The sequence below is a fragment of the Loxodonta africana genome, chromosome 3 (assembly GCF_030014295.1).
Source record: "Loxodonta africana isolate mLoxAfr1 chromosome 3, mLoxAfr1.hap2, whole genome shotgun sequence".
Lineage (NCBI taxonomy): Eukaryota > Metazoa > Chordata > Mammalia > Proboscidea > Elephantidae > Loxodonta > Loxodonta africana.
In genome coordinates, this window is record NC_087344.1 from 20,358,202 (window position 1) to 20,385,636 (window position 27,435).

Genomic DNA, 27,435 nt, shown 5'->3' on the forward strand with positions numbered 1-27,435 from the left:
GAAATTGATATTCCTTTTTGTGGTTACCTTATTATTTACCCCTGTTTCTCTAAGTAAAAACCTAACTTGTATCGTTCTATATCGCCTTGTATCACTCTCCATCTGGCAGTTCAATGCCTCCTATATTTAGTCCCTCTTTTTGATTATTGTGATCGTTTATCTATTGATTTCCATGATTTCCTGTTATGTGAATTATTTTGTTTATTTATTTATTTTTTAGAATTAATCTTTGTCTGTTTTTGTGCTTTCCCTATTTGAGTTGCGTTCATATCAGGACGGTCTGTTTTGTGACCTTGTATTGTGCTGGTACCTGATATTATTGGTCATCAGGCCAAACAATCTCCTTTAGCATTTCTTGCAGTCTTGGTTTAGTTTTTGCAAATTCTCTAAACTTGTGTTTGTCTGTAAATGTCTTAATTTCTCCTTCATATTTCAGAGAGAGTTTTGCTGGATATATGATCCTTGGCTGGCAGTTTTTCTCCTTCAGTGCTCTGTATACATCGTCCCATTCCCTTCTTGCCTGCATGGTTTCTGCTGAGTAGTCTGAACTTATTCTTATTGATTCTCCCTTGAAGGAAACCTTTCTTTTCTCCCTGGCTGCTTTTAAAATTTTCTGTTTGTCTTTGGTTTTGGCAAGTTTGATGATAATATGTCTTGGTGTTTTTCTTTTTGGATCAATCTTAAATGGGGTTCGATGAGCATCTTGGATAGATATCCTTTCTTCTTTCATGATGTCAGGGAAGTTTTCTGTCAGGAGTTCTTCAACTATTTTCTCTGTGTTTTCTGTCCCCCCTCCCTGTTCTGGGACTCCAATCACTCACAAGTTATCCTTCTTGATAGAGTCCCACATGATTCTTAGGGTTTCTTCATTTTTTTAATTCTTTTCTCTGATTTTTTTTCAGCTATGTTGGTGTTGATTTCCTGGTCCTCCAGAAGTCCCAGTCTACATTCTAATTGCTCGAGTCTGCTCCTCTGACTTTCTATTGCGTTGTCTAATTCTGTAATTTTATTGTTAATCTTTTGGATTTCTACATGCTGTCTCTCTATGGATTCCTGCAACTTATTAATTTTTCCACTATGTTCTTGAATAATCTTTTTGAGTTCTTCAGCAGTTTTATCAGTGTGTTCCTTGGCTTTTTCTGCAGTTATCCTAATTTCATTTGTGATATCTTTAACCATTCTGTAAATTAGTTTTTTATATTCTGTATCTGATGATTCCAGGATTGTATCTTCATTTGGGAAAGATTTTGATTCTTTTGTTTGGGGGGTTGGAGAAGCTGTCATGGTCTGTTTCTTTCTGTGGTTTGATATGGACTGCTGTCTCCGAGCCATCTCTGGGGAACTAGATTTTCCAGGTAATCAGCTAAAAAAAAAATGCAGTCAGATCCCTATCTGAATTTGCCCTCTGGCTCAGGGTATTCGGATGTTAATGGATCCACCTGGGGAGGGTGGGGGAGGGATCAGAGAGCTAGGAGTGTAGCACCACAGAATATAGAGCTGATCCCCGCGTTCACGCTCCGCCCCCGTCCGCCAAAATCCCAGCGGGACGGCTCCCCGGCTGGGATGCTACTCTCCCCACTCCAAGACCAGTCACTTCCTCCCGGGGACTTCTCCCTCCGGTGCGCCGCACTGCTCGCGCGAACTGGGTGCGCGTCTCCCGCACGAACGGGTGGGCCCGCCCCCGGGGTCTATTCAGGGGAATATAATTGGACCCCGCGCTCACGCCCCGCCCGCGCACGCCCAAATCCCAGCGGGACGGCTCCCCGGCTGGGACGCTGCTTTTCCCGCTCCGAGACCTGTCACTTCCTCCCGGGGACTTCTCCCTCCGGTGCGCCGCACCGCTCACGCGAACTGGGTGGGCATCACCGGCACGTCCAGGTGGGCCCGCCCCCTGGTTCAATTCAGGGGAATATAACTGATCCCCACACTCACACCCCGCCTGCTTTAGCCAAAATCCCAGCGGGACGGCTCCCCGGCTGGGACGCTGCTCTCCCCACTCCAAGACTAGTCACTTCCTCGTGGGGACTTCTTCCGTCGGTGCGCCGCACCACACGCGCGAACTGGGTGGGCGTCCCCTGTACGAACGTGTGGGCCCCGCCCCGGGGTCGCTTTAGGGAAATATAGCTGATCCCGTTGCTCGCGCCACGCCCGCTTCCCATCAAACTCCCGGCGGGACGGCTCCCTGGCTGGGACGCTGTTCTCCCCGCTCCAAGATCCGTCACTGCCTCCGGGGTGCTTCTCCCAACGACTGCGCCGCTACGCCACCCAGGCCAACCAGCTAGACTTCCTCCCGGGATGGGTTCGGGGGGGTAGGGCTGTGCCCCTTGTCTGTGCCGTCTGCCCCCCTGGGCTCTGCCCCAGATCGGGCTCCGAAGGTCACCTGCCTGGTATGCTGGCTCCTATTTCTGAAAACGGTCGCTGTCTGCCCATATTTGTTCGTTTTCCGTCTCTAAGTCTGTGTTTGTTGTTCAGAGTTCGTAGATTGTTATGTATGTGATCGATTCACTTGTTTTTCCGAGTCTTTGTTGCAAGAGGGATCCGCGGTAGCGTCCTCCTAGTCCGCCAACTTGGCCCCGCCTCTCTACTACCCTTTTAACCAACCTAATCAACTTCCAGTTTTCACAGACTAATAGACTTGAGGAAGGGGAAATACCAAACACCATCTAACCTGCCACATAGAGGGAAAATTGCCTCACTTCAGTCCTCATCAAACATACCAAAAAAAAAAAAAAAACCAGTGCTGTCAAGTCGATTCCGACACACAGTACCCTATAGGACAGAGCAGAACTGCCCCATAGAGTTTCCAAGGCGTGCCTGGCAGATTCGAACTGCCGACCCATTAGTTAGCACCCGTAACACTTAACCACTACGACACCACGGTTTCCTCATCAACCACAGGCTTGACAAAAACGTAGAAACACACACAGACTGAAAAGACTGGGTAAACAACAGGAGAAGGCTCAGATATGGCACTCATGTTCGAATTATTAGACCAGGAAATTAAAATAGCTATGATAATATGATAAGGGCTCTGGGTAAAAAGTGGACAACATGCAACAGTAAAACGGTAATGATAGTCAACAGACTGAAACTCTAGGAAATATTCTAAAAAATATGAGAAATGAAAAACAGTAACAGAAAGGAAAAATGGCACTGACTCGCTTATTAGTAGGTTGCACATGTTCAAGGAAAGAATCAGTAAGGTTGAAGATTTGTCAGTGGAAACTTGTCAAATTGAAAAGAAAAAAGAGTGAAAGAGAATAGGAACCTTGGACAATTGCAAAAGGTCTAACATATGCATAGAGGGAATACCAGAAGGAGAAGAGAGAAAGGAACAGAGGAAATATGTGAAGTTTTCATGGCAGAGTATTATCCAAAACTGTTGCCAGACACCAAATCGCAGACCGAGGAACACAAACAACACCAAGCAGGATAAATACCAAAACATCTAAACGTAGGAATATCACATTGAAAGTGCAGATAATTACACAAAGAGGAAAAACTTACATCAACAAGAGGAAACAAAAACACTACACCTGTAAAGGAACAAGGATTAGAATTCATCAGACCTTCCCAGAAACCATGCAAGCAAGAAGAGTGTGCAGTGATAAACGTAAAGTGTGAAAAGAAAACTCTAGCTGAACACAAGCTAAACAACAGATATTTCAGTGACCACATGTAAACAAGAATACGTTCTTTCCAAAAAGTCACTAAACAAATAATATAACCTTCAAGAATTTAATATAAAAAAAAAATTAAAAGGGAAGGGTGCATAATCTGATTTCCAGGTTACCACTTTATAATATTAAAATGTCCACTTTAAAAAAAAATAATCACAACACATACAAGAAAAAGAAAATTTGTTCCATTCAAAGGAACAAAATAAACTGACAGAAAATGTTCCAGTCCACACGTCAGACTGACTAGAAGAAGACTTCAAAATGACTGTCTTAAACATGCCTAAAGAGACAAAGGAAAACATGGAGAAATAACTAAAGGAAATCAGGAAATTTATGAAAGAAAATGAGACTACAAATAAATAGAAAGCATAAAAAGAAACCAACAAAAATTCAGCAGCTCAGTAGTGCAACTACTGAAATAAAAATTTACAAGAGAATGCAAACATTTCAGTGGGAAGAAGAAACTATCAACAAATTTGGAAAAAGGGAAACCGAAATTACTGATTCTCAAGAGCACCAAAAAAAATGAAAGAAAGTAAACAAAGCCTATGAGATCAGCTAGACACAATCAAGATGACCAGCTCTGGTACTCCTGAAGGAGAAGAGGGGGAGAAAGTGACAAAAATCATACTTGAAAAAATGATAACTGAAAAGTTTAAAAGTTTGATGATAGATGTGAATCTACAAAACCAAAAAAAAATTTTTTTCAAGGAAAATACACTTAAAAAAAGCAGAACACTCCTATTAAAGGGAAATCTAGAACATCACTCTTTTTCCAAAAAAAGAAAATATTTAGGAATAAATTCAACTTAGGAGGCAAAAGCTTATACACTGAAAACTACAAAATACTGCTGAAAGAAATTCAAGAAGACCTAAATAAATGGAAAAGAATACCGTTTTCATGCAATGGAGGACTTAATATTGTCAAAATGGCAATTTTACCAAATCAATCTACAGATTCTGTGTAATTCCAATGAAAATTCTAAAAGCCATTTTCAACAGAAATGAAAAAACCAAACCTCAAGTTCATCTTGAATTGCTAGGTGCCCTGAATGGCTAAAATAATCTTCAAACACACGGATCAAAGTCACATGACTCACACTTCTCAACTTCAAAACAATTGCAAAGCTGCAGTAATCCAAACTGTGTGCTATTGCCCTGTGAATAGACATACAGACCAACAGAATGGAATTCAAACTCTACAAATAAACCCAATCATATCTGGTCAATTCATTTTCAACACGGATGCCAAATCCATTCAATGGGAAAAGAAGAGTCCTTTCAACAAATGGCACAAAGAAAACTGGAATTCCACATGCAAGAGAATGAAGCTCAACTTCTACCTCACACCATACAAATAACTGAAAATGATCAGTCAACTAACTAAAGATAACAACTAAAGTCATAACATTCTTAAATATGGGAAATTATAGAGATTTGACAAATGATATTTACATATGACACAAAAAGCATAAACAACAAGATAAAAAACTGGATTACAATGAAATTACAAATTTTGTCCATCACTGTTTAGGAAGCATTGAGTTTCTGTTTATAGGACAGAAAATTCAGCAATGGATATTGGTGACAGTTGCTCAACATTATTGATTTAAGTGGTGTCACTGAACTGTGTTCTTGAAGATGCTGAATTGGAAAATGGTTTCTTTGTACAGTTTTTCAACAATAAAAAAGGTAAAAATAGTCTTTAAGAACTAAACACGTTCTAAGGGAAAAACAGACATTATCAAGAAATTAAAAACAAACACTAGGGGGTGGAGCCAAGATGGCAGAATATAGAGCCGCTTCTGTCCAGCCCTCTTTACAACAAAGACCTGAAAAAACAAGCGAAACCAGTATATTTGTGAGAAGCTTGGAGCCCTGAGCATCAAAGGCAACCTTAGACAATGAACTGTGGTGCAGGGGAAGGAAGAGACAGTTAAGAAGCGTAGAGGAATTACCGGACGTGAATCGCGGGGAGCCCTCAGGCACCATTCCCAGAGCGACTGCGGTGGTGGCAATGGCGGTGGACAGCTGGACCTAGCTTTCACCTGCAGTTTCCGCAGAGAGAAGCAGCGGGCCACACAGCCTGCTCACATCTCCGGAACCTGAGGAGAAGGGCGCTCTCGGCAAAAGCTAAGTACTTGAGTATATTTTACCGCCTCCCCCACCCCCAACCCAGCTTCAGCGGCCAAATCCCTGGGCCTGAGATAGACCCTAGCGAGCACCTGGACTCGTCCTCCTGGCCTTATGGAAGGAAAAAATTTGTAACTGCGGGGAATAGATAATTTGCTACCTCCATTAACTGGGGGAGGTCAGGACAGAAGTAGCTCCTGTCCAGGCATAAACCGTCCGTGGACCCTGAGCACCTTTCCCTTCTGCATGGACCTGTATGGGCCTATTTCGGAAGAATGGGCCCTTGTTGGCAAACTACAACAATTTTAGCGGTGTGGTGGACAGGTGGGTATTTGACGTTTGACATTGCTTTGCCTATTAAACAAGGTCCTCACCTACCTAAAACAGGCTCCTAAGGACTGGTGGCTCCATTTGGGTTGCCCAGCCATGTGCGAAAGTGGTCCAGGGAAAACTGCTACCTACTAGTCCTTACAACAAAAATTTTGGGTGCCCATGGACCCTTTGCAGAGCTCACCCACCACCAAGATCTAGGGAACAGAGAAGCATTATCCTCAGAGATACTGGGGGATCAGTTCTCAGCCCCCTGCCTTGTTCAGAGCTTGACCCCTTGCTGCGATCAGATACCGGTATATACGGCAATCACCCCTGCCCTTCTAAGACTGTAGGACAGAGCCTGTACCACACACTTCGTATCAGTTAACTGGAAAACTGAGCTCAATTTATACAAGAAAACTGAATGGACTCCTAGACTGATATACCTGATAACACCTCTACTCAGCTAAGGACAGGACACCAGAGTTGCAAAGGCAAAAATAATCAAGCTAGCTCATTCAAGCAATCCATAGGGGTATACCAAAACAAAAAAAGGCAAGCACCTATAACACAGTAAGCAAGCATAAACTAATACAATAACTGATAGATGGCTTGGACACAACAGTCAATATCAAATCACATAAAGAAACAGGCCATGATCACCTCAACATGCTCTCAAAACAAAGAATCCAGGGATCTTTTAGATGAAAGTGCATTCCTGGAATTACCAGATGCAGAATACAAAAGGTTAATATACAGAACGCTTCAAGACATCAGGAAGGAAATGCTGCAATATGCAGAACAAGCCAAGGAACACATAGAAAAAGGAACTGAAGAAATCAGAAAGATTATTCAGGAACATAAAGAAAAGTTTAATAAGCTGGAAAAATCCATAGACAGACAGCAATCAGAAATTCAGAAGATTAACAATAAAATTACAGAATTAGATAACTCAATCGAAAGACACAGGAGCACAAGTGAGCAAGTAGAAGCTAGAATTTCTGAACTCGAAGATAAATCACTTGGCACTAATATATTTGAAGAAAAATCAGATAAAAGAATTTTTAAAAATGAAGAAACCTTAAGAATCATGGGGGACTCTATCAAGAGAAATGGCCTACGACTGGTTGGAGTGCCAGAACAAGGAGGGATAACAGAAAATACAGAGAAAATTGTTGAGGATTTGTTGCCAGAAAACTTCCCTGATACTGTGAAAGATGAGAAGATATCTATCCAAGATGCTCATCGAACTCCACATAAAAAAAAAGGTAGATCTTAAAAGAAAGTCACCAAGACATATTATAATCCAGCTTGCCAAAACCAAAGATAAAGAGACAAGTATAAGAGCAGCGAGGGATAAAAGAAAAGTCACCTACAAGGGAGAGCCAATAAGAATAAGCTCGGACCTCACAGCACAAACCATACAGACAAGAAGGCAATGGGATTACATATTTAAAGAATTCCAGGAAAAAAAATTACCTACAAAGAATCATATATCCATCAAAACTGTCTCTTAAATATGAAAGTGAAATTAAGACATTTCCAGATAAACACAACTTGAGGGAATTCATAAAAACCAAAAGTACACTGAACAGCAAACCAGAAAGTTGCCGGTTTAACTCCACAGAGATGACTTGAAAGAAAGGTCTGCCATCTAGTTCTGAAACATCTTGAAGCTGAAAAAATCAGAATAAGTCCACAAGAGCCAAAGCACGACCTTGAGATTGTCCCACCTGAATTTACAGACCATATCAAGAACAGATTCACTGATTGAACACTAATGACCGAAGACCAGATGCATTGTGGAATGACATCAAGGACATCGTACATGAAGAAAGGAAGAACGCATTAAAAAGACAGGAAAAAAAGGCAAAAATGGATGACTCTGAAGCTTGCTCTTGAAAGCTGAGTAGCTAAGGTGAAAGGAAGAAATGATGAAGTAAAAGAACTGAACAGAAGATTTGAAGAGTGTCCTGAGAAGACAAAGTAAAGTATTACAATAAAATGTCCAAAGACCTGGAGACGGAAAACCAAACAGTAGAATGCGCTCAGCATTTCTCAAGCTCAAAGAACTGACGAAAAATTCAAGCATCGAGTGGCAATATTGAAGGATTTTATGGGAATATGCTAAATGATGCCGGAAGCATCAAAAGAAGATGGAAGGAATACAGAGTCACTGTACCAAAAAGAACAGAACGACGTTCAACCATTTCAGGTGGAAGCATATCCTCAAGAAACAATGGCCCTGAAGGAAGAGGTCTAAGCTGCACTGAAAGCACTGGCAAAACACGAGGCACCAAGAACTGACAGACTACCAATTGAGATGTTTCAATAAATGGATGCAGTGCTGGAAGCCCTCACTCGCCTATACCAAGAAATCTGGAAAACAGCTAGCTGGCCAGCCAACTCGAAGAGACCCTTACTTGTAGCCATTCCAAAGAAAGGTGATCCAACAAAATGCAGAGATTATCAAAAAAAGATCATTAATACCACACACGAGTAAAATTCTGCTGAAGATCACTGCAGTGCAATTAATTTTATGTGAGGTCTTGCTAGCCATGGTCTTGTAGCTCCACCCAGGTGACTGAGCAGGACTGTGTGATAGGGTAGTTGTGGCCTATTGAGGGGACTGGTCAGTTTTTCCTTAAAAGAGAGCCATTTCCAGACCAGAGAGGATCCTACCACCACCAAGGAAGAACAGCCATGAGCAGACAGCATTTACTTTGTATCCAGGATTCCCATGCTGAGAAACTCTGGGAGACAGGAGACAGAGAGAGAGCAAGCTCTAACCCTGAAGATGGTGAGAAGTGATGGCAGGAGAGAGCTGGAAGCAGGAGACAGCACAGTGGCCTCCCCGGCCCATGAAGAGAGAAAGCTGATTATCTTTGGGCAGAGACTGAGGGTCAGGGAGAAGCATGCCTGTGAGCACAGCTGCGAAAAGCCTACCCAGATGGAAGAACTGTATCCAGAGTGTTCTTGAGCCGGAACTATAACTGTTACTTCCCTGCTAACCTCAAAATTGGGAGCACGGTCTCTGAGTTCTGTGTGCCCATTACATGAACTATCGAACCCAGCGGACAGTGCTATGGGACGTACGGTTGGTGTCAGAATTAGTAAAGAGGGCAGACAGAGGAGGCATGTCTGACTCCTGCCTCATAGGAATCAGCTGATCTTGATTCTCCTTCCCCTTGTTAAGTTGTGGAGGTCAGAAACAGCTCCCACGCCACTTTCACAATCATTCAAAAAAGTGGCTGCAGCAGTACATCGATGGGGAACTGCCAGAAATTCAAGTCAGATTCAGAAGAGGATGTGGAACAAAGGATACCATTGCGGATGTTACATGGATCCTGGCTGAAAGCAGAGAATGACAGAAACATGTTTACCTGTGTTTTATTGACAATGCAAAGGCATTCAACTGTGTGGATCATAACAAATCATGGATAACACCATGAAGAATGGGAATTCCAGAATACTTAATTGTGCTCCTGAGGAACCTGTAAATAGACCTAGAGGCAGTCATTCAAACACAACAAGGAGATACTGCTGGTTTAAAGCCAAGAAAGGTGTGTGTCAGGATTGTATCATTTCAGTATACTTATTTAATCTGTATGCTGAGAAAATAATCCAAGAAGCTGGACAATATGATGAAGAACACAGCATCAGGATTAGAGGAAGGCTCATTGTCATGGATTAAATTATGTCCCCCCAAAAATGTGTATATCAACTTGGTTAGGTCATGATTCCCAGTATGCTATGATTGTCCTCCATTTTGTGATTGTAATTTTATGTCGAGAGGATTAGGGTGGGATTGTAACACCACCCTCACTCAGGTCACCTCCCTGATCCAAGGTAAAGGGAGTCTCCCTGGGATGTAGCCTGCACCACATTTTCTCTCTTAAGAGATGAAAGGAAAGGGAAGTTAGCAGAAAGTTCGGGACCTCATACCACCAAGAAAGCAGCACCAGGAGCAGAGTGCGTCCTTTGGACATGGGGTCCCTGCACCTGAGAAGCTCCCCCGACCAGGGAACATTGAGGACAAAGACCTTCCTCCAGAGCCCACAAGAGAAAAAGCCTTCCGCTGGAGCTGAAGCCCTGAGTTTGGACTTGTAACCTACTAGACTGGGAGAAAATAAATTTCTCTTTGTTAAAGCCATCCACTTGTGATATTTCTGTTAAAGCAGCACTAGATGACTAAGACACTCGTTAACAACCTGTGATATGCAAATGATACACCCTTGCTTGCTGAGAGTGAAGAAGACTTGAAGCACTTACAGATGAAGATCAAAGATTACAGCCTTCAGTATGGATCACACCTCAACATAAAGACAACAAAATCCCTTCCAACTGGACTAATTAGAAAATTATGATAAATGGAGAAAATATTGAAGTTATGAAGAATTTCATTTTACTTGGATCCACAATCAACGCCCACAGAAGCAGCAGTCAAGAAACCAAAGGACGCACTGCCTTGAGTAAATCTGCGGCAAAAGACCTCTTTAAAGTGTTAAAAGCACAGATGTCACCTTAAGTACTAAGGTGTGCCTGACCCAAGACATGGTGTTTCCAGTCACCAGATATTCATGTGAAAACTGGACAATGAATAGGGAAGACCGAAGGAGAACTGATGACTTTGAATTTTGGGCTTGGCCACGATTATTGAATTTTGAATATTCTTGGACTAGCAGAAGAATGAAAAAATCTGTCTTGGTAGCAGTACAGCCAGAATGCTCATTACAAGAAAGGTGGCAAGACTTCATCTCACCACATACTTTGGTAATGTAATCAGACGAGACTACTCTCTGAAGTAGGACATCATCCTTGGTATGGTAGAGGGTCACGGAAAAAGAGGAACCACCTCAGTGAGATGGATTGACACAGTGGCTGCAAATATGGGCTCTGGTATAAAATTTTTGTATAACAATTATGGGAATGGCAAAGGACTGGGTGCAGGACTGTTCCGCTGTTCATACCGTCACTATGATTCAGAACCCACTCAATGGCACCTAACAAAAACAACAAATTTTGATGTCGAGCATGGCTCTTTAAAAGTGACTTTTAAGGAAGACCTATCTGGTCATGTGTGCAGGGAGCTCAAATATGTCTTCAAAAATACCTTCCACTGTACTGTCTTTCCTGCTCAAAAAGACCATTTGGGAGTGTCCATGCAGAGTGGCCGCTTGTTCTCATATTGCAATGGGCGTATTGAGTTACATGTTTTCATTTCCCGGTTTACACTAGGGAAAGTATTCAGTCTTTCATCATTAAGTAGAAAGGCAGACATAGGTATGTGGATATGCAAATTCAAATCCAACCAAACCTGTTGCTGTCCATTCCGACGCATAGGGACTCGATAGGACAGAGTAGACCTGAACCGTAGGGTTTCCAAAGATCAGTTGTTGGATTCGAACTGCCAAAAGCAGTGGAGCTCTTAACCGCTTCTGCACCAGGGGCCCATATGCAAACCAACCTTGAGAAAAATAAAATGCTTTCAAAATTTGGTATACTGCTGCAGTAATGAAGGAAGTGTTGTATTGATTTAAGGACAATCAAGTAGATCAAGGAATGAAACCGAGTCCAGAATTTGGCCCACATTAACTTTGCTGTTCTTACGTGCCTTAGAGTCGATTCTGCTCAAAATGACCTTCCACATACAACACAAGGAAGCACTGCCAAGTCCCCTGTGACAACCTCACAATTTTTGCTATGTTTGAGCCCAGTGTTAAAGCCCCTGTGTCAATAATTCTCGTGGAGGGTCCTTACTTTTCTCAGAGACTCTCTACCTCACCAAGCATGATGTACTTCTCCAAGGACTGGTCCCTCTTGATACCATGTCCTAACTACATGAGACAAGTTGACACCACTCCGCCCAACAGAACCACACCCAGACCAGCCTCTGCGGTCCTGACTTGGCTGCCAGGGAAAAAAACTGTGGGAGGAGAAAGGGACTTGAGAGGTTGTAGTCACCTGCTTCCCAAGCCTAAGGATTCCCGCTGACCGCTCAGCAAAGCCCAGGGTCTGGGGCTGTGAGGAGCCCGCCTGTCCCGAAGGCCTCCAGCTCCTGTGAACTAGGGGTAGGGCGGCCAAAACCTCTAAGGTCACTGGGAGGGTCAGGAGTGAAAGGCAGGGTCCTGAGCTGGGGAGGTGGAGATGAAACGCGACAGGGAGTCCAGGCGGCACATGCCTGCCAGGCATGGACGGTCCGACTCAGGGCCGGTGGGAAGGGCTAGAGCCACGACTGGAACCATGGCCGCTGAGCACCCGCTGCCAGTACTTCATGCACTTCCGCTTCTGGAGCAAGTCTCGGGGCACACTCACCTCCTCCTGAGAAGCCGCCTAAGTGTGTCCTGGGAAGAGGGGCCACGGAGGCTGAAGGGGATGGGGTGGGGCGGGGCACAGTGGACGGGGCCGAAGGGTGGGCGAGAAGAAGAACAGTGACTCCTGGGGCCAGGGTCACAGCACCTTAGGTGCCTCTGGGAGGAGGCAAGGGAATTGAAATGGGAGGATCTGGGAACAAGAGCTCTCTGCCCATTTTTAAATTGAGTTGTTTGTCCTTTTTGTTGGTGACTGTCATGAGCTGTTTAGATATTATACATATTTTGGATATTGAACCCTTATTTCCCAGATAGTTTCCAAAATTTTCTTCCATTCTGTAGGTTTTCACTTTCTTGATAATGCTCTTTGATGCACAAACGGTTTTCATTTTGTTGAATTCCAACTGACCTCTATTTTGTTGCTCAAATTTTGGTGTCACATCTAAGAATCTCCCTGAGAATCAGCCATTGAAAACCCGCCGGAACACAGTTATACTCCGACACACTTAGGGTTGCCATGGTCTGAATACCCTGGATGGCAACTGGTTTTTCTCTAGGCTCTTTCTACTGCCTGTGTTTTCTGTCTCCCTCTACAGGTGACTTTCTATAGCTTACCACAATTCCAGGTGGTGGTAGTAGGAGCACATAGTCTTATAGCCAAAAAAGCTGGGAATTCTCTGCCCTGTTTTCAGTACCTGGGTCAACAGATAGGTCATGGGTTCAGCCCATCATTGTGCACATATTAATGTGAGACTAGCCTCTGGATATTGCTAATAGATGTCAGTGGTTAAGGAACTAGGGTCACATGTGAGGTTTCAGGAAAAGGCCAGCCAGGAGAGGGCAGTTATGGACTTTCTACTAAAATTAGGTTACCACAGCAAGCTAAACAGAGTTAGACTGCTTATCTTGTGCAGTGCTCTGGCTAACGTCATAGGCAAATGCTGGCTAACGTCATAGACAAATGCTGGCTAACGTCATAGACAAATTTGGGCTGATTAGCAACCATATATTCTTCCTTGTGAAAAAATCTGTAGTTCAGCCATCAAATTAGATCCTGGACCATGTGAAACTCAACATGGAATACTTTCAAGTGGGCCTAAGTATTTCAAGAATAGGCATCAATTCTATTATACATTTGATTCTTTTCTGTACCTGTTTATTGTTTTCCGTGGGAGAGCACCTGCCCTATCATCTCCACCCTAGAAGAAATTCTTCTAGCACACCCATTTATATAACGTTAGTAGCCTTGGAGGTAGCATGCCAATAAATTTTGCCCAAGTTGACTCTGCTTCTCAGATTTTCATGTTTGGCTCTGTCTCCTGTACAGTGGGATATCCATATTTTTTAAGAATTCCCCAGGAGAGTAACATCAGGCATGAATTTCCAACAAATATTTCTATATTAATGGATTTCATAGGCCTAGCACACACTGGATGCAGGCAGTTGTCAATTTGGTTACAATCTCCCATATGAAGAGTGCTTAGATAGCTCCATGGGATTAAATCCATTTTCCATAAGAAATTTCTTTGCTATAACCCCCCAGCAGCCATGACTGATTACTGTGGGTGCGGCCAGAATTACAGTTGCTATAGAACATACAAATATTGACTGTTATAAAAAAAAAAAAAACTTCTGTTTTGACAGTATGACAAGATTAAACTAGGGAAGAACTTCCAAGCTAGTTGCAGTTCTTGATTTTTTGAGAGATGCTTTGCTCTACCTAATTTATACCACATACATTGTCTTCCTTGCATACACTGATTAGTGAACACTGCCCTTGATCACTTGGTTAGTGGGATTCATTTCTGCCTCAGGAAAAGGGCTTGTACTGGTGGGGGAGAGAGAGCATTATAATTAGTAGGAAAATAGGCCAATACTTCTAAGGGCAGACATTGTTGACAGGATTTACATTGTGAAAAATATATAGTGCAGCTTAAGAAAGAGCAAGAGCTTGCCAAAGTGATGCGGGGGCGTTTCAAATATTGAGTTCCAATCACTTAAGGCTGTCCAGAGTCATTCTCCGAATTTATTCTCCAGCTGAATCGATGGACCCCCATTATCAATTTCTACATCATTCCCAATACCTCCTCCTTTTCCTACTAGCCACTTGTACTGATATACAAAATGTGACGCTGAGCTGGCAAAACAAGACATGTATTTCTGCAAATAAAACTGAATAAATCTCAGTGGCCCCCTGCCATTCCTGGCTGCTGACAGAGGGAGAGGCTGGGGTCCCAATCTGAGGCAAACTCGGCTGGTCAGCAATCTCTTGCAGCTTCTCCACATTCAAGAAGCTTAGTTTTGACACTCCCTGGAGGAAACCGGTTCCCTCTGGGCTCCACCACTGCTGCTGATGGTGTGGGATGAGGAAGAAGCCTCACAGACACACTGGAGAAATGTTCTAAACTGCAGCACGTCACTGTTGCTCACCCTGGAGCACAGTTCAGAGTCCTGGTTGGGCTGCACCGAGTCTATCCTGGATTCGTGTTGCAGGTAGGACTGGGCTAGGGAGACTGAGGTACAAGCAGATGCCATGGAGGCCCCTGATCCTGAATCAGATAGACTATCCAAAGCATTGTGGATGTTGCCCTGGCCAAGTCTAGTCTTCACTAAAGGTGTGGAATTGCCACTTCCCTGTTTGCTGGTGAAGACGTTGCTATTCACACAGGGGACAGGAGTAGTCTTCTTTCTCTCCAGGATGGGTAGAGAGCTGACAGGTGTGCTGTTGTGCTGCTCCTCTTCTGCCCTGACTCCTGGTCCTCCTCAGGCCACTTATTTTTTGGCATAATTGCAGGAGGAATCTTAGGTAGGCCTCATGGACTAAATTATGTCCCCCCCAAAATGCATGTTATCACCTTAGCTGGGTCATGATTCCCTCTATTCTGTGATTGTCCTCCATTCCGGGATTGTAATTTTACGTTAAAGAGGATTAGGATGGGATGGTACCACCACTCTTACCCAGGTCACATCCCTGATCCAATGTAAAAGCAGTTACCCTGGGGTGTGGTCTGTACCACCTCTAATGTCTCAAGAGATAAAAAGGGAAGGGAAGCAAGCAGAGAGTTGGGGACCTGATACCACCAATAAGGCAGCACCAGGAGCGAAATGCATCCTTTGGACCCGGTGTCCCTGCACCTGAGATGCTCCTCTATCAGGGGAAAATTGATGAGAAGACTGACAGAGAAAGAAAGTCTTCCCCTGGAGCTGACACCCTGAATTTGGACGTTTCTCCTACTGTACTGTGAAAAAATAAATTTCTCTTTGTTAAAGCCATCCACTTGTGGTATTTCTATTACAGCAGTGCTAGATGACTAAGACAGTCGGAATGGCAGGCTCGCTCTACCTCCTCTGCTTGGATTAGCACAAGAGGGTACACTGTACACCATGGGATGAACATCCACTGCAGGCTGCTATGGCCCTCTGTCTCAGGTGTTTTATGACCCAGGAACAGATAGGTGACTATCACAACACTGTACTTTGGCATCATCAATAAGCACTGAATCTCTTGCCATGTGTAACACATCACCTCAACCCACTGGGGGCACTATAATCTGGGAGTGCTCCACATACAGCTTTTGTTCTTCATGACCCACCATCATCCACGGATGTGTCAGAATTGCCTCTGAAGTACCTCTCTCAATAGGGTCATGAATGAAAATTTTGCTCAGCAGGTGTTCATACTGCATAGTCATATGGAAGGGAAAGTCCCTTCACTACCTCCTGCCATAGCATCATGAAGGCATTTCCAACAAGAGGCAGGGATCCACCTACCAACAAATACAAGATGACTCCCAGGCTCAACACGTCCACTGGGGGGTCTGTCATACTTTTCTCCCTGAAGAGTTCTAGGGCAGAATAAAGGAAGGGAGACTGCCACAGGAGGTATACAGCTTGTTGCCCAGGCTGAATTCATTTCCAAGGTCAAGACCTGAAAGTTTGCTGTGCCTTTTCTTATCCAATAGTAGGTTGTCTGTTTTCAGGCCCCTCTGAACCATACCCTTTTTATGACAATCCTGCACCGCTGACACTATCTGGCAGAATTTGGTGGCTTGAGCCCCTTTTTCCCTCATCCTGCCATGAGCCCTTGCATGATGAAACACCTCCCCTACGCTCACTTAATCCATCACTATGTGGAGTGTGTTCTCATTCTTGATGACTTCAAACAATTTCACAGTAAACACTCCCACAGCTCCATGAAGGCATTTCCACCAAAAGGCAGGGATCCACTCACCAACAAATACAAGATGACTCCCAGGCTCCACATATCCACTGGGAAGTCCATCGTACTCTTCTCCCTTGAAGAGTTCTAAGGCAGAATAAAGAAAAGGTATAAGTGAAAGCCTTCATAATATTTACCTCTCAGCATAGTCTGTGGATGCTGCAAGAGGTTGCTGGGTCTCCCTTAATGATCATACCTTATTCCCAGTGAGGAGCTTTGGCCAACTTCACCTTGGTGAAGGTACCTTTGCAGAGGTTTTTGAGCATCTGGTAGTCTCACACATGGATGTCCACCTCATAAGAAATGGCTGAGAGGGCCCTGCATCATCTTGGACTTGGGGCAAGTCTTACTTAAAAATTTTTTTTTTTTTTTTTAAATCTTACTTAGCTTAGGGCAATCGGGTCCCAACATAGGATTCAAAGTGGTAAAAAAGGATGACTAAATAAAAACTGGGCCCCTGGGTGGCACAAATTGTTAAGCCCTGTATTAGTAGATAAAAGGTTGGTAGTTCAAACCCACCCAGTGGCATCTCCAAAGTAAGGCCCTGTAACCACTTCTGAAACGTCACAACCTTGAAAACCCGTTTGGGGTTGCTGCAAGTTGTTATCTACTCAACAGGAAGTAGTAAAATGCAAATAAAAACATACTTAAAGAAGAAAAAGTTGAGAAAAAACATATATAAACAAGAAAAAATTAATACAAAAAAAAGAAAATGAAAAAGTGATAAAAATCACTTTTATTTTGGCGGTTAGTCTGTGGCCGTTGGATGAGCTCTGCTGGGCCTTGTCAGTGATCCTGCCTGTGAAGGTGGCCATGTTTGGATTCTGGTCTACTGAGTTCCAGTCTCTCATTCAGAGCCCTATCAAAGGGCAAAGATAAAATGAATCAAGTGGGAAAGTTCAGGAAGATGGTGAGATAGTTATATGAAGCTCTTATCCCACCAAAGGGGGGAAAAAACCTAGAAGGTATTGCTAGCCTGTGAGTATCCTGAAAAGAGTCAACAGTTGACATCAACACAGCAAATGCTGAATCAAGGAAAAGATGGCTTCAAAAAGGTAAGGAATCTTTGTGGTCTCTTTTCTTGCCTTTGCCCCATCTCCTCCCCAACTCAGTGGTCATCTTACAGCAGCAGCACTTGCTTCTGATCCCAGGGTGGGACCCTGTTCCTGGCTCCAGTTAGAGTACAGAAAATCATTGTGTGTGTCGGTTCTAATCTTTGTGGGGGATGCCTGAAGGACAAATGCAAGGAGCTCGTCTCTTTTACCTAACTTATGACAAAGGCTGGTAGGATGGCAGGCATTTATAAGAAAGATTGCAAGAGGAACTAACAGCCCATAGAGAGCTGAGGCTAAAAATTATGCTCAAAACATACGATAGATTGCCTACGGCCTGGCAGCCAAAACTGGGAAGTATTTCTTTGGAAAATCAGGACATTCAAAAGCAACTGTGTGTTTGGGGAAATTTAGCAGGCTACACATACCTAGAGCAAAATTTATATTCAGAAACTACCTGAGAAAGATCTACACTTCTTTCTCACTCTTTCAGTATTTCAGGAGTGCCCCAGCACACAGCCAATCTGCACAGACTGGGAGAGGTATCTGTGGGGTTTGTTTTGATTTATTTTCTTTGTTTGCTTTTTCTATGTATTTTCAGCTGCTCTCATTTCAAATTCGCTGTAAAAACACTAGATGGGAATTTGCATTTTCCATTCCACTATAAAACGAGCTCAGATGTCCCCTGCACGCTCACAATAAGAAAAACCTGAAAAGCAACAACTCTTATTAGCTCTCTCAGAGATCTGAACTTACACAAGAAACTGCTATCCCAGAAGCTGGAGATACAGATGGACTACTACAAAGAATCACTGCTTACTGGAAACGGAGAATGTCACCACAATTCCTTCCACCTCCTGACCTAGAATCATATGTTATTACCTGAAGATGTCTTGATTCCAACTGATAGCAGTGCAATGTGATAGAGAAGAACATCCCCATAGGATTTTCTAGCCTGTATATTTTATGGAGGCAAATAGGCAAGTGTTTTCTTCTACGGAGTCACTGGCTGGATTTAAATCACCAACCTGTTGGTTAGCAGCCAAGCGCTTAACTATTATGCCACTAGGGCTCCTTACTTCAATGCTAATTGACTAATCCCTGGAGACCGAGAGATAGAAATTTCACAGGGCCTAGCCTTATGGTACCTTCACACTTCGGTGAATTTCTCATAAAGGAGACCCACTAGGTTTTCACTGTCAAGCTGTAAGTAAAAGTCTCTCTTAATTCCAGGTGTTAAAAAAAAAAAAAGTAAACAACTGGAAACAGTACTGTGTTCTTGACAATGGTCTACCCTCAAGGGAAACGGTTCTACTACCCTTTTAACCAACTTAATCAACTTCCAGGTTTTAGAGCCTAATAGACTTGAGGAAGGGGAAATAACAAACACCATCTAACCTGCCACATAGGGGGAAAACTGCCTAACCTCACTCCTCATCGAACATACCAAAAAAAAAAAAAAAAAACCCAGTGCTGTCGAGTCGATTCTGACACATTGTACCCTATAAGACATAGTAGAACTGCCCCGTAGAGTTTCCAAGGAGCGCCTGGCAGATTCGAACTGCTGACCCATTAGTTAGCACCCGTAGCACTTAACCACTACACCACCAGGGATTTCTCATCAAGCATAGGCTTGACAAAAATGTGGAAACACACACAGATGGAAGAGACTGGGTAAACAACAGGAGAAGGGTCAGATATGGCACCCATGTTAGAATTATTAGACCAGGAAATTAAAATCACAACATCATAAGGGCTGTGTATAAAAAGTGGACAACATGCAAGAATAGAATGGTAAACAAAGTGAACAGACTGAAACTCTAAGAAATATTCAAAAAATATGAGAAATGAAAAACAGTAACAGAAATGAAAAAATGGCACTGATTGACTTATTAGTAGGTTGCACATGTTCAAGGAAAGAATCAGTAAGGTTGAAGATTTATCAGTGGAAACTTGTCAAATTGAAAAGAAAAAAGAGTGAAAGAGAATAAGAAACCTGGGACAATTGCAAAAGGTCTAATATATGCATAGAGGGAATACCAGAAGGAGAAGAGAGAAAGGAACAGAGGAAATATTTGAAGTTTTCATGGCAGAGTATTATCCAAAATTGTTGCCAGACACCAAATCACAGATCGAGGTACCCAGAGAACGCCAAGCAGGATAAATACCAAAACACCTCAACCTAGGAATAGCATATTTAAAGTGCAGATAATTACACAAAGAGGAAAAACTTACATCAACAAGAGGAAACAAAAACACTACACCTGTAAAGGAACAAGGATTAGAATTCATCAGACCTTCCCAGAAACCATGCAAGCAAGAAGAGTGTGCAGTGATAAACGTAAAGTGTGAAAAGAAAACTCTAGCTGAATACAAGCTAAACAACAGATATTTCAGTGACTACATATAAACAAGAATACATTCTTTCCAAAAAGTCACTAAACAAATACAATAATATAACCTTCAAGAATTTAATTAAAAAAAAAATTAAAAGGGAAAGGTGCATAATCTGATTTCCAGGTTACCACTTTATAATTTTAAAATGTCCACTTTCAAAAAAAAAATCACAACACATACAACAAAAAGAAAATTTGTTCCATTCAAAGAAACAAAATAAACTGGCAGAAAAGGTTCCAGTCCACACATCACACTTACTAGACAAAGACTTCAAAATGACTGTCTTAAACATGCCTAAAGAGACAAAGGAAAACATGGAGAAATAACTAAAGGAAATCAGGAAAACTATGAAAGAAAATGAGACTATTAATAAAGAGATAGAAAGTATAAAAAGAAACAAAAAAAAAAATTCAGCAGCTCAATAGTGCAACCACTGAAAAAAAAATTTACAAAAGAATGCAAACATTTCAGCAGGAAGAAGAAACTCTCAACAAATTTGAAAAAAGGCAAATCGAAATTACTGAGTTTCAAGACGAAAAAAAAATGAAAACAAGTAAACAAAGCCTATGAGATCAGCTAGACACAATCAAGATGACCAGCACTGCTACCTCCAAAGGAGAGGAGGGGGAGAAAGTGACAAAAATCATACTTGAAGAAATGATAACTAAAAAGTTCCAATATTTGATGATAGATGTGAATCTACAAAACCAAAAAAAAAAAATTTTTAAAGAAAATGCACTCAAAAAAAAACAAAACACTCATATTAAAAGCGAAATCTAGACCATCACTCTTTTTCAAATAGCATCTGGAAAAGAAAATACTTAGGAATAAATTGAACTTAGGAGGCAAAAGCTTATACACTGAAAACTACAAAATACTGCTGAAAGAAATTCAAGAAGACCTAAATAAATGGAAAGGAATACCGTTTTCATGCAGTGCAAGACTTAATATTGTCAAAATGGCAATTCTACCAAATTCATCTACAGATTCAGTGTAATCCTGACGAAAATTCTAAAAGCCATTTTTGTACATTAACGGAAAAGCCAAACCTCAAGTTCACCTTGAATTGCTAGGGGCCCTGAATAGCTAAAATAATCTTCAAACACACGGATCAAAGTCAGGTGACTCACACTTCTCAACTTCAAAACAATTGCAAAGCTTCAGTAATCCAAACTGTGTGCTTTGGCACATGAATGGACATACAGACCAACAGAATGGAACTGAAACTCTACAAATAAACCCAATCATATCTGGTCAATTCATTTTCAACAAGGATGCCAAATCCATTCAATGGGAAAAGAAGAGTCTCTTCAACAAATGGTACAAAGAAAACTGGATTTCCACATGCAAGAGAATGAAGCTCAACTTTTACCTCACACCAGACAAATAACTCAAAATGATCAGCGAACTAACTAAAGATAATAAATAGAAGAAATTATGGGGATTTGGCAATGGGTATTTACATATGACACAAAAAGCATAAACGACAAGATAACAAATTGGATTACGTAGAAATTACAAATCTTGTCCATCACTGTTTAGGAAGCATTGAGTTTCTGTTTATAGGACAGAAAATTTGGCAATGGATATTGGTGACAGTTGCACAACATGATTGATGTAATTGGTGTCACTGAACTGTGTACGTGAAGATGCTGAACTGGCAAATGCTTTCTTTATATAGTTTTACAACAATAAAAAAGGTAAAAATAATCTTTAAGAAGTAAACACGTTCTAAGGGAAAAAAAGACATTATCAAGAAATTAAAAAGAAACACTGGGGGTGGAGTGAAGATGGCAGAATAGACAGACGCTTCTGTTGAGCCCTCTTTACAACAAAGACCCGAAAAAACAAGTGAAACGAATATATGTGTGACAAGCTGGGAGCCCTGAGCGTCAAAGGCAAGCTTAGACAATGAACTCAGGGGTAGGAGAAGGAAGAGACCATTCAGAAGCGCAGAGGAGTTACCGGACGTGAATCACGGGGAGCCCTCAGGCAACATTCCCAGAGCGGCTACGGCGGTGGCAGCGGCGGTGGACGGCTGGACCCAGCATTCAGATGCAGTTCCTTCAGAGAGAAGCAGCGGGCCACACAGCCTGCTCACACCTCCGGAACCTACGGAGAAGGGCACTCTCGGCAAAAGGTAACTACTTGAGTATATTTTACCACCCCACCCCCACCCCCAACCCAGCTTCAGCAGCCGAATTCCGGGGCCTGAGATAGACCCTGATGAGCACCTGGAGTCGTCCTCCTGGCCTTATGGAAGGAAAAAATTTGTATCTGGGGGGAAAAGATAATTTGCTACCTCCATTAACTGGGGAAGTTCAGGACAGAAGCGGCTCCTGTCCAGGTATAAACCATCCGTGGACCCTGAGCACCTTTCCCTTCTGCATGGACCTGTTTGGGCTTATTTCAGGAGAAAAGGCCCTTGTAGGCAAACTCCAACCATTTTAGCGGTGCGGTGGACAGCTGGGTATTTGACGTTTGATATTGCTTTGCCTATGAAACAAAATCCTCACCTACCCAGAACAGGGTCCTGATGACTGCTGGCTCCACTTGGGTTGCCCAGCCACGCGGGACACTCGTCCAGGGAAAACTGCTACCTACCAGTCCTTACACCAAAAACTTCGGGTGCCCGTGGTCCCTCTGCAGAGCCCATCCACCACCGCGCTCTAGGGAACAGAGACACATTTTCCTCAGGGACACTTGGGGGTCAGTTTTCAGTCCCCTGCCTTGTTCAGAGCATGACCCTCTGCTACAATCAGATACCGGTATATACGCCAATCACCCCTGCCCCTCTCAGACTGTAGGACAGAGCCTGTACCACACACTTGATATCAGCTACCTGGAAACCTGAGCTGAATTCATACAAGAAAACTGAATGGACTACTAGACTGATATACCTGATAACACCTCTACCCAGCTAAGGACAGGACACCAGAGCTGCAAAGGAGAAAATAATCCAGCTACTCACTCAGGCAACCCATAGGGGTATACCAAAACAAAACAAAACAAAGCAAGCAGCTACGACACAGTAAGCAACCATAAACTAATACAATAACTTATACATAGCTCGGAGACAACAGTCAATATCAAGTCACATAAAGAAACAGGCCATGATCACCTCAACAGGCTCTCAAAACAAAGAATCCAGGGATCTTTTAGATGAAAGTGCATCCCTGGAATTACCAGATGCAGCACACAAAAGAACCTTTCAAGGCATCAGGAAGGAAATGAGGCAATATGCAGAACAAGCCAAGGAACACACAAAAAAAGCAACAGAAGAAATCAGAAAGATTATTCAGGAATATAATGAAAAGTTTAATAAGCTGGAAAAATCCGTAGACAGACAGCAATCAGAAATTCAGAAGATTAACAATAAAATTACAGAATTAGATAACTCAATCGAAAGTCACAGGAGCACAAGTGAGCAAGTAGAAGCTAGAATTTCTGAACTTGAAGATAAATCACTTGGCACTAATATATTTGAAGAAAAATCAGATAAAAGAATTTTTAAAAATGAAGAAACCTTAAGAATCATGGGGGACTCTATCAAGAGAAATGACCTACGACTGATTGGAGTACCAGAACAGGGAGGGAGAACAGAAAATGCAGAGAAAATTGTTGAGGATTTGTTGCCAGAAAACTTCCCCGATAGTGTGAAAGATGAGAAGATATCTATCCGAGATTCTCATGAAACTCCACATAAGGTAGATCTTAAAAGAAAGTCGCCTAGCTTGCCAAAAACAAAGATAAAGAGACAATTATAAGAGCAGCAAGGGATAAAAGAAAAGTCACCTACAAGGGAGAGCCAATAGGAAAATTCTCAGACTACTCGGCAGAAACCATGCAGGCAAGAAGGCAATGGAATGACATATTTAAAAAACTGAAGGAAAAAAATTGCCTGCCGAAAATCATATACCCATCAAAACTGCCTCTTAAATGAAGGTGAAATTAAGACATTTCCAGATAAACACAACTTGAGGGAATTCATAAAAACCAAACCAAAACTATAATAAATACTAAAGGGAGTTCTTTGGTTAGAAAATCAATAACATCAGGTATCGACCCAAGACTAGAACACGGGGCAGAGCGACCAGAAGTCAACCCAGACAGGGAAATCCAAAAAAAAAAAAAAGCAAGATTCAAAAAAAAAAAAGCCCAACACAGGGTAACGGCGATGTTATTATATAAAAGAAGACAACATTAAAATAATAAAGAGGGACTTAAGAAATGTAACCATACACCTTCCATATGGAGAAGAAGATACGGCGATACAAAGAAATAAAAGTTAGGTTTAAATTGAGAAAAACAGGGGTAAATAATGAGGTAACAATAAAGGAGACAAACTATCCCACTCATCAAAATAAAATAGAAGGGAAAAATACAGGCTCAGCAGAAACAAAATCAGCAACAACAAATATGAGGAAAGGACAATAGACAAAGAAAATCTACTCAGCACATGAAATCAAGTGGGAAAAAAAAGCTGTCAAAACACAAAAAAAGACATCAAAATGATAGCACTGAAGTCATACCTATCCATAATTACCCTGAAACTAAATGGACTAAATGCACCAATAAAGAGACAGAGAGTGGCAGAATGGATTAAAAAACAAGATCCGTCTATCTGCTGCCTACAAGAGACACACCTTAGACTTAGAGACACAAACAAACCAAAACTCAAAGGATGGAAAAAAATAGATCAAGCAAACAACAATCAAAAAAGAGGAGGAGTGGCAAAATTAATTTCTGACAAAATAGACTTTAAAGTTAAATCCATCAGAAAGAAGGAAGGACGCTATATAACGATTAAAGGGACAATACACCAAGAAGATATAACCATAATAAATATTTATGCACCCAATGACAGGGCTTCAAGATACATAAAACAAACTCTATCAGCATTGAAAAGTGAGATAGCTCCACAATAATACTAGGAGACTTCAACACACCACTTTCGGTGAAGGACAGGACATCCAGAAAGAAGCTCAGTAAAGACATGGAAGATCTAAATGCCACAACCAACCAACTTGACCTGGTAGACATATGCAGAACACTCCACACCACGCCAACCAACTATACTTTCTTTTCTAGTGCACATGGAATATTCTGTACAATAGACCACATATTAGGTCATAAAGCAAGCCTTAGCAAAATCCAAATCACTGAAATATTACAAAGCATCTTCTCTGACCATAAGGCCATAAAAGTGGAAATCAAGACCAGGAAAAGCAGGGAAAAGAAATCAAACACTTGGAAACTGAACAATACCCTGCTCAGAAAAGACTGGATTTTAGAAGACATTCAGGGTGGAATAAAGAAATTCTGACAATCCAATGAGAATGAAAACACTTCCTATCAGAACCTTTGGGACACAGCAAAAGTGGTGCTCGGAGGCCAATTTATATCAATAAATGCACACATCCAAAAAGAAGAAAGAGCCAAAATCAAAGAACTATCCCTACAACTTGAACAAAGAGAAAGACAGCAACAAAAGAAACCCACAGGCAACAGAAGAAAACAAAAAATAAAAATTAGAGCTGAACTAAATGAAATAGAAAACAGAAAACCAATTGAAAGAATTAACAAGACCAAAGGCTGGTTCCTTGAAAAAAATCAACAAAAGTGATAAACCATTGGCCAAATTGACAAAAGAAAAACAGGAGAGGAAGCAAAATAACCCGATTAAGAAATGAGATGGGCAATATTACAACAGACACAACAGAAATTAAAAAAAATCATATCAGATTACTATGAAAAACTAAAACAAATTTGAAAACCTAGAAGAAATGGATGAATTCCTAGAAACATACTACCTACCTAAACCAACACAGAGGTAGAACAACTAAATAGACCCATAACGAAAGAAGAGATTGAAAAGGTAATCAAAAAAACCCCAACAAAAAAAAAGCCCTGGTCCGAACGGCTTCACTACAGAGTTCTACCAAACTTTCAGAGAAGAGTTAACACCACAACTACTAAAGGTATTTCAGAGCATAGAAAAGGATGGAATACTACCAAACTCATTCTGTGAAGCCACCATATCCCTGATACCAAAGCCAGGTAAAGACACCACAAGAAAAGAAAATTATAGACCTATATCCCTCATGAATGTAGATGCAAAAATCCTCAACAAAATTCTAGCCAATAGAATTCAACAACATATCAAAAAAATAATTCACCATGACCAAGTGGGATTCATACCATGGACGGTTCAACATTAGAAAAACAATTAATGTAATCCACCACATAAACGAAAGACAACAATCACATGATTTTACCAACTGATGCAGAAAAGGCACTTGAAAAAGTTCAACACTCATTCATGATAAAAACTCTCAGCAAAATAGGAATAGAAGGAAAATTTCTCAACATAATAAAGGGCATTTATACAAAGCCAACATCCAACATCACCCTAAATGGAAAGAGCCTGAAAACATTCCCATTGAGATCGGGAACTAGACAAGGATGCCCTTTATCACCACTCGTATTCAACATTGTGTTGGAAGTCCTAGACAGAGCAATTAGGTTAGAAAAAGAAATAAAGGGCATCCAGATTGGCAAGGAAGAAATTAAAGTATCTCTATTTGCAGATGACATGATCTCATACACAGAAAACCCTAAGGAATCCTCCAGAAAACTACTGAAACGAATACAAGAGTTCAGCAGAGTATCGGGACACACGATAAACATACAAAACTCAGTTGGACTCCTCTACACGAACAAAAAGAACATCAAAGAGGAAATCACCAAATCAATGCCATTTACGGTAGCCCCCAAAAGATAAAATAATAAATCTTACCGGAAATGTAAAAGGCTTACACAAAGAAAACTACAGTACGCTTCTGCAAGAAACCAAAAGAGACTTACATAAGTGGAAGAACATACCTTGCTCATGGATAGGAAGGCTTAACATATAAAAATGTCTATTCTACCAAAAGGGATCTATACATTTAATGCAATTCTGATCCAAATCCCACGGACATTCTTTAATGGCATGGAGAAACAAATAAGGCATTACTGAAAAAGAAGAACAAAGTGGGAGGCCTTACTTGACCTGATTTTAGAACCTACTATACCACCACAGTAGTCAAAACAGCCTGGTATTGTTACAACAACAGATACATGGACCAAAGGAACAGAATTGAGAATCCAGACATAAATCCATCCACATATAAGCAGTTGATATTTGACAAAGGCCCCAAAACGGTTAAATGGGGAAAAGACAATCTTTTTAACAAATGGTGCTGGCAGAACTGGATATCCATCTGCAAAAAAATGAAACCACACCCATACCTCACTCCATGCACAAAAACTAACTCAAAATGGATCAA

At 41.7% G+C, this 27,435-nt stretch overlaps 1 long non-coding RNA gene across 1 annotated transcript in view; it reads right to left on the reverse strand.

Annotated features, from left to right (window-relative positions):
- LOC111749357 (uncharacterized) overlaps nucleotides 1-24,238 on the reverse strand; it is a 32,529-nt gene extending 8,291 nt beyond the window's left edge. Inside the window, exons 1-2 of the long non-coding RNA XR_010321221.1 lie at nucleotides 22,070-24,238; nucleotides 16,668-16,742 (exon numbers count right to left, since the gene is read on the reverse strand). This is a non-coding gene — a long non-coding RNA (uncharacterized LOC111749357). The remainder of the gene's footprint in view (nucleotides 1-16,667; nucleotides 16,743-22,069) is intronic.
- Between the last annotated feature and the right edge of the window lie 3,197 nt (nucleotides 24,239-27,435).